Source organism: Camellia sinensis, chromosome 1 (assembly GCF_055761805.1).
Source record: "Camellia sinensis isolate YWXY chromosome 1, ASM5576180v1, whole genome shotgun sequence".
Classification (NCBI taxonomy): domain Eukaryota; kingdom Viridiplantae; phylum Streptophyta; class Magnoliopsida; order Ericales; family Theaceae; genus Camellia; species Camellia sinensis.
This window is the reverse complement of record NC_138961.1, coordinates 152,103,903-152,115,697: the sequence shown is the minus strand read 5'-3', so window position 1 is coordinate 152,115,697 and position 11,795 is coordinate 152,103,903.

The following is an 11,795-nucleotide window of genomic DNA, read 5'->3' as shown; positions in this document are numbered from 1 at the left end:
ACTAATCTCGGGCAGTCGTAGCATCGTACCCTCGAAAGGCACGACCCTCGCCCTGTGATAGAAAACAGATGCAAAAGGTAAAATGCAGTCAGATAAAGGTAGTGCATGAAATGCAATCAGATAAAGGCAATGTATGAAATGCAGTCAGATAAAGGTAGTGCATGAAATATAGTCAGATAAAAGGCAGTGTAGGAAATGCAAGTAAAAAGAGGCAAAAATGCATGAAAACAGTGCTCGTACCTCAACGACAATCGCTGACAAGTGAGAAGCCGGCTCCTTCAGCAGAAGGTCCTCTGGCACGCCCCGAGCAAACTCAGTAAAACGTCTGATGCCTCCGGAGGTGGCCAATATGTGTGTCTGAGGATGATATCTCTCCGGATCAAAAGGCCGTAACTTCAGCGGTAACGGCTCTGGCTCGGCCTCGGGCTCGAACCCTGCCTCTAGGTCGGCCTCAAGGTCAGCTACCGGTTCCTCTACCTCGGGAACAAGTGGAGCTACTGGGGGAATCTCGGGAAGAGCTTCGTCGTGAGGAATCTCATCCACCATCTGGAAAATAGGTGCGAAGTCGGTGAAAAGTGAAGAAAAATGCCAAAAAGATGATAAACTTGGAAAAAGTCAACCCTAGGAGAGAGAGAAAAAGGAAGAAAAAGTCAAAGCCAAGAAAAGTGCACAGAACTCGAGAGAAACTCGAGGGGAACAAGCCTAGAATGGTGGAAATGAGGAAAGAAGCACCGAAATCAAATTTCAATCGGTTCAAAGTGAAGGAAATAAAGAGGGTTTAGCGAATCAACTTCGTGTGTGGTGTTGGAAAACGCGTAGAATGGCCGAATTTAGAGAGAAGGAGTGTCTAGAGAGAGAGGGAGAGGATTTTCAGATATGAGGGTGTGAAGAAATGAGCCCTAGTGGCTCATATTTAGATACTCGAGCCGAAAATCTCATTTGCCCCCGCATTACCATCGATGGCCAGCAGGTGGCCAACAAGGCTCACCAGTGGCCGACACCTGGCCGGTAGCCTCCCCTTGTGGCCTATAGGTGGCCGGTAGCTTCCTTTGGGTTCTTGATGATGTTTTGTGTCCTTGGTTTCCAAGAAGTGTAGGTGTGGTTCACTGTTGAGTTCAGAATGTCTCTACGGAAGCTCAAAACTGTGTTTTCGGTGCACGATGTTCGTCACTTGTCAACATGAATGAGGTGTATCCTTTAAACAAATTGTAACTCTTCCAAGAGGTAAGTTGGAAGTTGTTTATCAAATCGTGCTTTTGTACATACATGTCACCTCGTTGCATTGTACATGCAGTTCACATTGTTGCATTGTACATGCATTTCATGTTGTTGCATAGAATATGCTCTCGCTTATGTTTCGTGCATAGAATATGCTCTCGTTGTCGTTTCATGCATAGAATATGCTTCCGCTAATATGCACTCCATTTTTGTTTCTCGCATAGAACATGCCATTGTATCTCAGTTGGTTGTTTTGTATAGAACTTGCATTCTTGCTGTGTTACACTTGTTAAGTTTCTTGTTTATTCATGCACGATATTGTATGCACGGTTCACTCATGCACGATATTGTATGTACGGTTCATTCAGAGGAGTACCAATTAATATCATTTGTGCCACATTTGGATCGCTCAGACCCCATCCTTTTTTCACTCGGTTAAGAACATTCGGGTGTGCCCAATGTTCACACCACCCTTCCTCTTCTCATGTGAGACACGTTAGGATTACTTCGGTTAAAAACATTTGGATGCACCCGGTGTTCACATCACCCCTCTTCCTCTCGCATGAGACGCGTTAGGATTGCTTCCGTTAAAAACATTCGGGTGCTCCTAGTGTTTACACCACCCCTCATTCTCTCGCGTTAGACGCGTTAGGATTGTTTCGGTTAAAAACATTCGGGTGCTCCTGGTGTTCACACCACCTCTTCTCTCGTGTGAGATGCGTTAGGATTGCTTCGGTTAAAAACATTCGGGTACTCCCAGTGTTCACACCACTTCTCCTCCTTTCGCATGAGACACGTTAGGATTGCTTCGGTTAAAAACATTTGGGTGCTCCCGGTGTTCACACCACCACTCATCCTCTCGCACGAGACGCATTAGGATTGCTTCAGTTAAAAATATTCGGGTGCGCCTGCGTGAGACGCGTTAGGATCGCAACTCGGTTAAAATTATTTGGGTGCGCCCGGTGTTCACACCACTCTTCCTCCTCTCGCGTGAGACGCGTTAGGATCACAAATGGGTTAAAAACATTCGAGTGCGCCTGGTGTTTACACCACTTTTCCTCCTCTTGCCTGAGATGCATTAGGATTGTTTGTATCGGTTAAAAACATTTGGGTGCGCCTGGTGTTCATACCATATTTTTTCTCCTTCCGCGTGCAACGCATTAGGATCTCGGTTGAGACCTCGGGTGTGCCCGACGGTTATGTCACCCTTCGCTTTCTTGTGTGTCACATAGTTAAGCTTTAATTTTCTTACATCCTTTCTGCATGAAATGTGGTTTGGCTCGTGTTTCTCACGCGTGGCGTGTTTATTTACTTACTTCTTTTCATGATTGGAATTGCTATGCCTTGTTTCAATTTATTTAACTGTGGTAGTTCTTTGCATTGCATTTGCATTCAAATGTTTCATTGCACAGCCTCATTGCATGATCATAGGTTATGTTCTTGCATTTTGTGCATTTCATTTGCATTTTGCTCCAGAACTACGCTGGTTTGATTCCTTGCGAAGGGATACGTAGGTAGCCTGCGGCCACAACCATTTGTTTTCTGTCTTGATTATTTGTCCAAGTCTTGCGGCCTTGTCAAAATGGGTTGTCTCTGGGCTTTGACACTCACTCACGTCATTTCATGACTCCGAGTTATGTCAAAGAGGAACAACTGTAGACACCCCATTTTTGACGGCCCTTATGACTTGGACGTCTTCGCAGCTACACCCGATGATGAGTCTGTTTGCTCGTCGAACGGTCGAAGTCCTCAGTGGAACGCCACAACTTTGAGCCTTTCAAACCCTACATCCATTTTGTCTCATTTTTGGACCAAGCCTTGTTCCAGCCTGAAATCTCTGGTGGCCTGCTGGCCATCCTTGGAGGCTGTCGGCCATCGTTTTTCGTCTACCCATCATTGATGTGCCTTTCCAGCCACCAATGATGCCTTGCCGGCCATCAACCAGTGTTTTCTGCAGATATTTTATGTTAGTTGTACTAGCTGTTTGCACAGATGCATGCATCTGTCCACACGTGGAGGGCTAGATCTCCTTGTATAGATTTTATGTTTTCTATACATAGGGACCCCCTATCTCATGTTTTGAGGTTAGAAAATTTTAGACTCAAAAATTTTCCTTTTTCTCTCTCTCTTTCTCTTTCTACAAATTCTTTACACTTTTGCCTACTTACACTACACTCTTGCCTACACTTCTTTAACTAAGCTTGATCACTTTTGAGCTGAGGTTTCTTGAGACCTTCTTGGAGCTCTAGAAGTTAGTTTTGGCTTGAATTGTTGTTTAGAATTACTCTTCTCTTTAAGAGGTATAATATTTGCTTTGTTAGCTTACTTTGCATACTTGTTTTTCTATCTTTTTCCCACTGTTTTTGAGTTGTTTTTGGGCAATAAAAACTCTATCAAAGTGGGCTGAAATTTGTGGTTTGAAGCGATTTTAAGGTAGGGGGTGGTTCACCCTTCTTTGTACCTTGTCTATAAGGCTTTTCCACTTGTGTTTCCCACTTTCAAACTATCTTTTTCCAAGCTTCTAAACACTAAATTTTAGAGCTTTTTCAGTGGTGAAAATCGTGTTTTGAAGTCCAAATTTGGAGCGGTTAGCCTTCCCTCCTTATGTCTTGTTTGCTAGCCTAGTTGGTGCCATGTGTTTGCTTATTTTTCTAGTTTGTTGTGGCTTAATTCCAGCATGTTTTAGCCTTTGATTTAGGCTGTTTTAACTCTATTTTGGGTTGTTTAAGTCATTTAAATCTTGTTTTGCATGCTTGTAGCGTAATAGTCCTCACAAGCTTGGTGTTTTAGGCCATTAGACACCACTTGTTTGAGTTGATAGTACCTATTTTGGGCTTTTTATACTTAATTTCAGCAAGTATAATCTCTGCAACCTCCCTGCTTTCTTGGCTTTTAATTTTTCTTTGAAAATGGTTTCAAGTCATTAGTTTGCCTAAGTGTGAAATTGAGGGTTCATACTTTATGGTTTAATCCCTTAGGGGGTTCTTTACCAACGGTATGATGCTTCTTTTATACCTAAAGCAACTTGTGTCTTGAGTTTTTCTTTCCATTAGAGGACTGTAATTCACCTTTTGGACTTAATTGGATTAAGGAATGGTTGGTAAAGTAAAATGAGTAACTAAAACTTGGGACTAAAAGTGAGCAAGATTATAACTTGTTGTGTTCAATCGAACGTTAATTGAACACAGGGAAAATTGGGACACTTCATACTTAAAGTGATGAAATGTGTCAACTTTCCTCGGTCTCCATTGCCCTTGATCATGCATGATAGGGTGATGGCTTTTGTATATCTTGTTTTGCATTTATTGAACTTGCACATCTTGAATCACAAGCCATCATGCAATGAAATTGCTTGAATTGGTGGTTTGTGGCCTAAGTTCATCACTCATTAGATTTGTTCATGAAAAGGAGGAATGAGTTGTGCAAACAATCTGTGAGAATGCTTTCCTTTTGCTCTATTTGTCCTCTGTTGCAGCAAGATGGACTAGTGCATTAGTGGCCGGTAGGCCACTATCCATGGCCGGCAGGTGTGACAATCTCTACCAGTGGCCGGCTGGCCACTGATGCAAACTTCAACAGAATATTGGTAAGGTGGAGCAAAATGGTTCTGAAAATGTTCAACTCTGCAAACAGAGGCTTTCGGGAGCAAAACAGAGATATTTTCTGGTGATATTCGAGCATGCGCATGCACGTCTTCCATTTCTCAAGGCAGAGTAATGGCAAAGTAGTTAAATACTTTAATTACTTGCCTTTTTGCATTTGCGTTGTTGTAATTATTTAATTAGTTAGCTTACTAGCTAGTTAGTTAAATTCAAAGTGTTGTAATAATTAGTTAATTAGTTTAGCTGTTTATTTTATTCGGTTTGTAATAGTTTGCTTAATTAGTTTAGCTTTATTCATTCAACTCTCCTTTATGAGAGCGTAACGTAATAATGTGTATGTTTTCCAACCCCACGTCTTTCTCCCTTTTACTTAACCATTTTTGATGGTTAGATTAGGGATATGTTTCAATTAGCATATCTTATGCTTGCATCCATTCATCTTGTATTGCATGCATCGAGGCTTAGCGCATCATTCAAACTGCATTGTCATTTCAATACTTTCTTGGAATACGTGTTTAAGCGCATGTTATCAAATTACCTCATAAGCCATACTAGTAGCCAAGCCTATTAATTGCATATCGTGTGTGTTGCATTAGTCATTTTGTATAGTTAGGAAGTATGTATTTTTTTTTTCTAACTCTTTTGTTTTATCTTAGCTTGGAGTACTAGGTGAGTTTTTAGTACTTTAGCATACTTGCATGAGTGTGAGTGATTGCCAGGACTAGCATGCTTGCCATGTGGCTAAATGCTTACATGTTAAACTGCCTGAATGCCTGCGGATGAAAGCTTGTTGCTTGAATTGGAATAATTCAACAAATTCACAGTTTTAAGCCCACTTTGTTGAGTGGAAAATTCACAAAATTTAAGCCCACTTGAGGTGGCAAAATCAAACCCTTTGATTAGTAGAGGCCGATCTTTGATCGGGCGAGCGGGGGTGCTCAATTCATGACTTTCCCCTTTCGTACCTAAGTTCTCGAGCCGAGACAACTTTGGTGATGACGGACACGTGGCCTTTGGCACGAGTCATGGGTTTCCTAAATTTATCAATTTCACATTGCACTTGTGAGATTAGATTTAGAACCGCGGGAGTCCAAACTATAGGGCTTCTTTCAAGCTTCGGAAAGGAGGAGCGAAAAAATCGAGCTACAGCTAAACTGCGGAGTTCTATTGGGGATTTCACCACCTAGGAAAAGGCCTTGATGCTACATAAGGGTCCAGGTTTTTACTTTTATAGCCCAGGAACTCCTTCCTCCATTCCCGATGTGGGACACCGGGACCTTACAATCCACCTCTCTTAAGGCTGCACGTCCCCGTGCAGTATCCTGCCAGCTCAGAAGCCTGTCCACATGCATTGAGAGACACTAGGACACTAGGGGCCCACACTTGGTACTCCGGAGAGTCGGCTTTGATACCACATCAGGAATGGAGGAGGGAGTTCCTGGGCTACAAAAGTAAAAACCTGGACCCTTATATAGCATCGAGGCCTTTTCCTAGGTGGTAAAATCCCTAACAGAACTCTATAGTTAAGTGTTCTTAGGTTGGAGAAGTTCTGAGATGGGTGACCCACTAGGAAGAACAAATCCATGCGGGCGTGGCCAAAAGTGGACAATATCGATGACATGTAAAGGGTTGGGCGTTACAAATAGTATCAGAGTCGACCCATGCACACAACCATGTGGGCCATTTATTCTGGGCTGGCCACGAGCTTGTCGCGGTAGTCTGATTTATTATAGACCTTCGCGAGGACACGAGGATGTATAAGTGGGGGAGTTTATAACACTCTGTCCTACATCAGAAGTTTGCACGAGTGATCTTGGGCATATAAAGCACCACTACCTTGTTATTAAATAACTTGGACTTAAGTTTTTTGGTATTGTTGGTCGACCCACAAGTTACTTAGGCCAGCAAGTAGTGGGGCGTTACACCTTTCAGGTGAAGAAACTTAAAGAAGAATAGTTTTACCCCACTAATCACGACCCAGATTTGAGATAAACACCGTGTTTTTTTTTTTATTTTTTATGTTTACTTGTAATTATTATCTTACTTATGTTATATAAATAATAATTCTCTTGTGCGCTTTAGACATTTATCTATATCTTTTATTTTAATCCGTTGCATTATTTAATTTAATTACATAAAAATTAATTTTGAAAATTTTAGAAATTAACTAGTTGTGAATCCAACCCTAGGCACCGGGTTGGGTTGTGATAGTTCAAATGGACTTCCAAGAGAGAACTTGTGTGTGAGATATAGAAAAAGGGTAATTTGGTCATTTTAGTGTTTGAAATTGTTTATTTTAGTAATTTTTCAAAGCATGGCCAAAATTCCTTTTTTGGCATAATTTTCCAAAAACCTTTTCAAGTAATTTCAAACACTCTATTTTTAAATCTAAAAATAAAAAAAGTCTCTAAAATAACAAAAGTGGGGTGATTTGAACTAATGCAAGAATTCTAACCAATCAAACTAGCACTGTTAATTTTAAACACAGTCTCTGTATAATATTAAAATAAAATAAAAAAGACAAGAAAGAAAAAGGGTCATGTGGTATTTTTTAAATATGATAGATCTTACAAAGACGCATGTCTTTTATCCCATTATAAAAAAAGATAATAAAAAATCTAAATAACCCCTAAGATATTGATTTGTAATTATGTTTCAATTTAGTGTAGTAAATAACAATCTTAATCAAACAATCAAGACAAATCAGCACAATGATTTAACGTGAAAAAAGTTCACAATTGCAGCGCTTTCAATTGTGATAAAAAATCATGGGCCAAAATTACCTAGCGAATACATGTATATCCTCAATTACCTAGCGAATTCATGCCCGAATTAAACCAACCCCAATGTGTCTCTTCCACCGTTTTCACCTCAAAATTGTCTTACCCAATGTTGAATCCACAATGTAGATATCGAATTCACTACGATGAGCCACTCCGAAATCTACCAAAGCTTTAGGCCCAAGTTTCCCAAAATCCATTGAAGAACACCTCTCTCTTTTGTGAATAAAAGAATAAAGACAAACCCATTGATGATACCAATATGAAACTTGTAGATCCACCGATCATTATCAAATCATCAAGGAAACACTTATAAGACATCCTCCAATATACCACAACTTGGTTTTTCTTTCTCTCTAAAAGTATTTCTCTCTAAAAATCTGGATGAGTGAAATCGTAAAAACAGCAAACGACGTACTTAATAGTAAACAGGATTGTGAAGACCGCTTGAGTGCACACTTCACCGCTAGAGCAGTGTGAGTAAAAGTGGTGAAAATCATATAGGTCGACTGCTTAAGTGGACATTTCACCGCTTGAGTGATGAAACATATTTCCCAAAAGTTTAGCTTGCAGGTAGTGATACTAGACGATTAACTTCATCGCTCAAGAGCAAAAATGACCACTCAAGCGATCAAACAACTTTGGCTTTGGGGGTGCTGCCCCTCGACCCTGCATGGGCACTATCCCGGACCCACCATGGGTCGTTGCCTCCTGGACCATCACGACATAGTCAACAAAGTGGCAAACAGAGAATACTTAAGATACTGAATGTCAGCACAAATTCCACTACTCAGGCACTACTCTGGTTGGATTTGTTTCTAAACACTCATAATCTCACTAAAATAAAAGAATGAATAAAAATTATAATTAAAAGCAGTTTAGTTAGACGGGATTGCTAATTATAAAACCTAATACATAAGAACTCAAAAATTTTACAGTAAAATTAAATTAGAAACGAAGTATGTAATAGTGTAGATTCAAACTTAATGTATTGTGAGTCACATATATAATATAACGATTCTGGTAATTTTTTGCAAAATCTCTTTAGGTTTTATAAAAAAAATGTTATTTAATGACTGTAGTTATCTCTCTAGGAGTCTGGATTCTTTGCAGGGCTTTCTTGCAGTGGTTCTTGTAATGCCCGAAAATGACATTGTTTTGGGGCAAAATTCTCAAAAAACAAAAACAAAAAACAAAAAACAAAACAAAACAAAACAAAAAAACAGAAAAAGGCAATCTATTCTTCAAGTCCCTCAATTGCTGGCCATCTCTCTAACATCTCCAGCAAGGCCCCAACCCCTCCCTCCTCTCCAATAACCCTTCCCCTACGGCGACCCTCCATCAGCCGCACTACCCCCTCACTCCTTCGTCTTCCTCTTCTTTCTTTCTTTCATTCTTCTTCTTTTAGATCTAGAAGAAAGTACACCCAGTTTTGCTATTAGGGAAAAAGCTTTCAAATTAACCATCTCGAATCCATACAAGCAATACTGCTTTTCAATTCTAGCCACAACTAGCAAACTCCAATAGAATATTTCATTTTCTCTCTCTAACTTCTCTCTCAATTAAACCCACTTCTCTGCATATTTAACTTTCATTATTCAAACATATTTGTCGAAAGTAAATATCGCTTATGGGATTGAACAAAACAAACATCATTTATGCTATAAAATGTACGGAACAAATTAATTTATTGTATATCATTTGAGTATCACAACAACATCAACAAAGATCAATATTTGGGAAACTATTTCCTCACCTAAACTTGGAAAAACCAAGTAAGGAAAACCTATATTATTTTGTGCTATGTTTCATGCTTAGGAATTAAAGCATAATGGTTCCGCAAAAATTAAACCATGATTTCATGTTTTGTTTCATAGCCTGCAAAGTAATTGCTTAATTGTGTATTTGTTTGTTTTGATTTATATATATATATATAGAGAGAGAGAGAGAGAGATGGAGTGAAATCAAAGAGGCATGATGTATTCGTTGCGGCTGCAAATCTTTGCAAATCTACCCCATTCACAGTGTGGGTGTTGATTTCTTACCACACAACCAAACGGGAAACTCAGCTGTAGAGCACTGACAGAATAAATTAAGCCTAACAACCTGTAACAAGAAGATGAGAATTCTGTAGTGGTTCGTCTACCTAGGGGCACTTCGATGATCAAGTCAGCAAATAATATCTCTCATAGATAGCAAATAGTGCTTAGACTCACAAGAAAGAACTTACCTTTGACCCACGAGGGTGCCTCGTTGTTGATACCCCATTTTTGACAGCCCTTACGACTTGGACGTCATCGCTTGCACACCCAATGATGAGTCTATATGCTCGTTAAGTGCTCGATGTCCTCAGCGGAATGCCACAGCTTTGAGCCTTTCAAACCTTGTACACCTGTTGCCTTATTTTTTGATCAAAACTCTAGCTTTTCAAGCCTGCAACCTCTGGTCTATTTGGACTGTCGGCCATCATTCTTGGTTGTTGGCCACTAGTGATGGCCGGCTGGCCACCAATGTCTTTTGTAGATATTTTGTGACAACTGTGCCAGCTGTTTACACAGATACTTGCATCTACTCCCACGTGTATGGTTGGATGTTCTTAAGGTAAATTCATATTTTCTATATATAGAGGGCCTCCCTCTCATGTTTTAAGGTTAGAAAAATTTTAGAGCAAATTTTTTCCTCTCTTTCTACAATTCTCTCTCTCTCTCTTGCAAATTTCTTAGCATTTGCCTATATACTCTTTACCTTTGCCTATACACTTTAAACCAAACCTCTCCATATTTGATCTGAGGTATCTTTGAGCGTTGTTTGAGCTCTTGAGGGTGTGTTTGCTTGGTTTTATTGCTTGGAATTAATTTCCTCTTCAAGAGGTATAAGGCTTTGCCTCTTTACTTGCTGTAACTACTCTTTTTCTTCCTATTTTCCAACTATTTTTGGGATGTAGAACTCTGTACTTTTGGGCTGAAACTGGGGTTTTAAGGCCATTAAAGGTTGAGGGGTGGTTCACCATTCTTTGCACCTTGTTTTGAAGGCCTTTTTCCTTGTGTTTCCCATTATTTTACTATCTTTTTTTGAGCTTTTAAAACACTGGTTTTTAGAGTTATTTTAGTGGCTAAAATCATATTTTGAAGTCCAAAATTGGAGGGGTTAGCCTCTCCTCCTTGTATCTTGCTTACTAGCCTAGCTTGTGCTATGTTTTAGCTTATTAATCCAGCTATTTTTGTCTTAATTCCAGCATGTTTTAGGACTGTTTTTAGACTGTTTTAACACTATTTTTAAGTGTTTGTTGCTTTTGAGTTTTGTTTTGCATGCTTGTAGTGTAATTGTCCTCATTAGTTTGGTGTTTTAGGCCTTAGACATCATGTTATTTGAGTTGATTGCATTTATTTATGGCTTTCCATACTTGTGATCACTCTTAATCATCTCTGCAACCTGCCTCATTTCTTGGCTTTTGTTTTGCTTTGAAGGTGGTTCAAACTACTTGTTGGTTCAAGCATGAGATTGAGATGTTATGCTTAATGGTTTAATCCATTAGGGGGTTCATTACCAACGGTATGATGTCTCTTTCATGCCCAAAGAAACTCTTCGTTTGAGCCCCTTTTTCCATTAGAGAACTTAAACTCACCATTAGACTCAATGAATTAGAGGATGGTTGGTAATTAAAAATGAAGTAATTAAAATGGGAATAAAATGGTGCAAGATAAGAATTTGGTTTTGTGTTCAATTGGACGTTATTGAACACATGGAAGCTTGAAGTATTTCATACTCATTAGTGATGAAATGGTTCAAGTTTCCAAGATCACCACTTCCTTTGATCAAGTCATGTAAGGGAGGAGGTTTGTGACTTGTTTTGTTGCATTTATTGAAATTGCACACTTTGGTTCATAAGCCATCATGCAATGAAATTGCTTGAATTGGTGGTTTATGGACCAAGTTTTGTCTCTACTTTGATCTGTTCATGATAAAGAGGGGTGAATTGTGCAAACAAACCCTTGAGAATACCCTATGCATGCTCTATTTGTTCTCTGTTGCAGCAAGATGAACAGTGTAGTAGTGGTTGGCAGGCCATCACTAGTGGCTGCCAGGCCATCATTAGTGGCCAGCCGGCCACCAATGCAAAATCTAACAGTGTGTTTTTGGGGCAAAACAGAGACATTCTGGAAGTGGGCAAAGATGTAAGTGTTCTACTGTGCAA